This window comes from Cynara cardunculus, unplaced genomic scaffold (genome assembly GCF_001531365.2).
Source record: "Cynara cardunculus var. scolymus isolate 2C unplaced genomic scaffold, CcrdV1 Un_Scaffold_5064, whole genome shotgun sequence".
In the NCBI taxonomy this organism is placed as follows: domain Eukaryota; kingdom Viridiplantae; phylum Streptophyta; class Magnoliopsida; order Asterales; family Asteraceae; genus Cynara; species Cynara cardunculus.
The window spans coordinates 7,956-13,094 of NW_020202218.1; positions in this window are offsets into that span (position 1 = coordinate 7,956).

The window sequence follows — 5,139 nt, forward strand, 5'->3', positions numbered from 1 at the left end:
ATGTATATGAATATGTATTTCTTTGGTATGAAATATGTGTTACATGCAATTATGTGGGTTGGGGCGTTACACCTAATCCTTTCCTTTTAATTAATAATTCTCCAAAAATTACTCAAGAATATAAAAATATAAAAAATGATACAAATATCATGAGTATTCATCCACCAAAAACATCAATATTAATTCAAAACAAATATGTAGCTACTCCTCTTGTTAATGTTACAGAAAATACAGCTAAAGATGAATTAATCGAAAATATTGCGTATCAAAATAATTATTCAAATGAATTATTAAGTACTATAAGTCAACAATTAAGTAGAGTTGAAAATAATCAATATAATAGTAAAGAAAAAGATGTCACATCTCAAGAGAAAGATGGCTCATATACTCCATCAAAAACCTATGTGGAAAATCCAATGTTTATTCCACAACAACTTGATCCAACAACAAATTTCGGATATAATAAAAAATTAGTCAATGAGTTAGAACAAAAATTAAGTGGAATGAAAATTAATACTATAGATCAAAATATTGATAGCTCTTCAGAAACTTTTGAATGCTGCAATCAAGTTGATCAACTTCAAAATCAATTCTCAAATAATGTTAATAGAGTCAAATTTAAAAGTACTGTTTTAACAAACAGGCCAAATACCTTTAATTATTATCCTAGACCAACTTTTCCAGATGTTCAATACGAAGATAGAGAATTCTCTATGAATCGTAGTCAATATGATGGTATATCCGTATATGAATGGAATATAGACGGATTAACCGAACATCAAATCTTAAATATGATTCAAGAGATAAACATGACTGCAAATGCTTATGCAATTAAAGGAAATAATAAAAAACAAATAGCTTATTTATTAACCTCTGGATTTACTGGCAATTTAAAGGGCTGGTGGGATCTATATGTTACTAAAGAAGAAAAAACGCATATACTAAATGCCAAGAAATCTGTGATCAAACAAGAAAATAATCAAACCACTACTACTCAAGAAGATGATATTATTAATACATTAATATACGCGATTATTAAAAATTATATAGGAGATCCAACTTTATTCCAAGAAAAGAGTGCTGAAATACTCTTAAATCTAACTTGTAAAAAACTTCAAGATTTTAGATGATACAAAGATATGTTTCTAACTAAGGTTATGTTAAGACCAGACTGCAAAGAAGCTTACTGGAAAGAAAGGTTTATTCCAGGTCTACCCAATCTATTTGCAGAAAAAATAAGAAATAATCTAAGAGAAAAATACACTAATCAAATCTCATCAAAAGATTTAACTTATGGCGAAATCATTAGTTATGTTAATAAGGAAGACTTATCAATATGTTCAGATTTAAGACTAAAAGCAAAACTAAAAAAAGATAAAATTTTAAGCAAAAATGAATTAGGAGATTTTTGTCAACAATATGGATATCAACCTATTTCTACACCATCTTCATCAAAACACAAAAAAAATTCTAAGAAAATATTTTCAAAACATAAATCCAAAGAAAATCACGAAGAAAAATATAAAGAAAAAAAGAATAAGTAAAAACCTTATAAGAAATTCAACAAAAAAACTTATCAAAAGGAATCACGTGATCTTATAATATGTTATAAATGTGGTAAAACTGGTCATATGACAAAAGATTGTTATGTTAAGAAAAGAATTAATGAATTAGATATTTCTGATCAATTACAGTAGATTAATTCTCAATAATGATAGTTCTGAAGATGAATGAAACATCTCTGACTATGATCATAAAGATCTCAATATTGTTCAAGATTATTCTTCATCTGAAGAATTTGAGTCAAGTTGTGAGTGTATAGGAAAATGCACTTGTAATCAAATAAATATAATTACAAATGAAGAAAGAGAAATTTTAGAACTTTTAGATAAAATTCAAGATAAAGAAGTCAAAGATCAAATAACTAATAAATTTTTCAATAAACAAAAAAAACCAATAATTTATACTCAACCTTTTAATTTACAAGAAGTTTATTCAAGACTTACAAAATCAACTATTCCAATAAATATTGAATATTTACAAGAAGAATTAAAAATTGTTAAGAACGAAATAAAACTAATAAAAGAAAGATTATCCAATGTCGAAAAAGACAAGGAACCTATTGAACAGATAAACGATCAAACAATTACTCAAATAAAAAATAAATTAATTAATCCTATAAATCCTTCAAAAGGAATAACTTCTCAAAAATGGAATGTTTACATTAACCTTTGTATTAATAATGATAGTGGTGCAGATATGAATTGTATTCAAGAAGGAATTATACCTACAAAATATTATGAGAAAACAAAAAATTGTTTATCAACTGCAAGTGGTTCATCACTCAATATTCAATATAAGGTTTCAAATGTTCATATATGTAATAATAATTATCGTTATAAAACTTCTTTAATACTTGTAAAAAAATCTAACATCTACTTTGATCCTAGGTACTCCATTTATTACTCAATTATACTCATTCTCAATTAATCAAGACGGGTTAATTACCAAAGTTTTAGATAAAGAAATATTTTTCAAATTTGCTAGTCCAGTTGTTCATAATGAATTAAATAATTTAAATAATAAAATTAATAAAGCAAAATTCTTAAATGATGAAATAAGTAGTCTAAGAATTTCTAAAAATTTATCAAGTTTATTCATTCAAAATAAAGTAAAAGGAATTAAAAAAAATTTGAAAATAATGTTTGTTCAAATATTCCAAATGCTTTTTGGAACCGAAAACAACATATAGTCAAATTATCATATAATAAAGACTTTGATGAGAAAAATATTCCTTCTAGATCGAGATCTATTCATATGTCTTCTGAATTACAAGAACATTGTAAAACAGAAATTCAAGATTTACTTCAAAAGAAACTTATAAGACTTTCCAAGTCCCCTTGGTCTTGCTCGGCATTCTATGTTATGAATGTTGCAGAATTAGAAAGAGGTTCTCCTCGACTTGTAATCAATTACAAACCTCTAAACAAAGTTTTAGAATGGATTAGATATCATATTCTGCATAAAAGAGATTTACTCAAAAAATTGCATGAAGCAGAAATCTTTTCAAAGTTTGACATGAAATCTGGAATTTGGCAAATCCAAATTTATGAAAAAAGATAAATATAAAACTGGTTTTAATGTTCTTTTTGGTCATTACGAGTGGAATGTTATGCCCTTTTGGACTAAAAAATGCTCCCTCAGAATTTCAAAATATTATGAATGATATTATCAACCCTTTAAGCGATTTTGCAATTGTTTACATTGATGATGTTTTAATCTTTTCRAAATCTATTGATCAACATTTCAAACATCTAGATTTATTTTATAATCTAATTCATAAAAATGGTTTTGTTGTCTCTGTCTTAAAAATGAGTCTTTTCCAAACTCAAATAAAGTTTTTAGGTCATGAAATTGTTCATAAAACTATAAAACCTATTCAAAGAAGTTTAAAGTTTGCTAATAAATTTCCAGATGAAATCAAAGACAAAACCCAATTACAAAGATTCTTAGGATGTTTAAATTATGTTCATGATTACTTCAAAGATTTAGGAATAATCTGTAAACCATTTTATCAAAGACTGAAGAAAAATTCAAAACCATGTACTCAAGAACATACTCAAATTGTTCAACATATAAAATAAAAGGTAAAATATTTACCATGTCTCCATATTCCTAACCCTAATGCTCAATTAATAGTCGAAACTGATGCAAGTAACATAGGGTTTGGAGGAATACTCAAACATAAATCAACTGATCAAATTAAAGAAGAATTAGTAAGATTCTTTTCAGGTGCCTGGAATAACACTCAAAAGAATTATTCAACAGTTAAAAAAGAAATTTTAAGTATTGTTTTATGTATAAAAAAGTTTGAAGATGATTTATACATGAAACCTTTTTTTTTATTAAGAATCGATTGTCAGTCTGCACACCAATTTTAGAAAATGACATCAAAAATATGATTTCAAAACAAAATTTTGCAAGATGGCAAGCCTTGCTAGGAAATTTTGATTTTCAAATAGATTTTATCAAAGGAAAAGATAACTCTTTACCAGATTTCTTATCAAGAGAGTTTTTACAGGGAAGATGACATCTCAAAAGACTCCGTCCCCTGATCAAAAGAAAAAGACTCTTTCTCCATTCAAATCTACTCAAAGTGATCATTCTATAATTCCCATTTCTAATAGATTTTCTCCCTTTTCTCAAACACCACTTCGTCCATACTATTCATCTCTGATTCAAAGTCCGAATAGTACTGAAAGGGGAAGGAATTCCCCAGGCAATTTTATAAAGACAATAAAAGCGTCATTAAAACAAAAACAGTCAGCAAGAGAAACTACGGCAACTTTGACTCACAAACCAAGTCATAAGAAGCCAAAAATGACAAAGGGAAATACACCAAAACAAAACAACACCACCCGTCAAAATACAAAAGGCAAGAAAGATCCAAAAGAACCAAAACCGAGAAGGAGCACCACCCACGAAGTCACATGTCATTGGAATTCATAATCTTCTTTCTAGTCTTCCAAGCCATTCGATGAAGAATCTGCATCTTGATCACCGCAATAACTTTATCCTCCGAATGATTGAAATTGTCGAAGAACTTCCTGTTTCGTTCCCTCCAGATATTATAAACAGTTGCCGATAAACCAAGTCTCTGAACCGTAGACCAAGATTTCCAATTTTGAACGGATCCCCTGTGAAGAATATCCTCCCAATTGTTCGGATAAGACGTTAAACCCACCTCGATTTTAATGCCTTCCCAAATACTGCTAGAATAAGAGCATTCAAAAAATAAGTGATTGTGCGTTTCAATCACTAAGTTACAGAACACACACTTTAAATCCGGTGGTTCATGCTTCCACTGACTGATACGATCTTGGGTTGGCAATTTCTTCTGGCAAGCCATCCACATACAAAGAGCATGTTTTGGAATGAAAGCTTTGTTCCAAACTAGTTTATACCAATGCACAACCGGATTTACCTCCTGTAAAGTCTTCCAAGCCACAGTAACYTGAAAATCACCCCGAGCACCTTTATTATCAACCCAACGAACTTTATCCTCCACTTGATTGGGAGATGGAATAAGGACATTTTGCAGTTGAGGATAACGTTGAATCCAATCCTCCGGCCAATTTG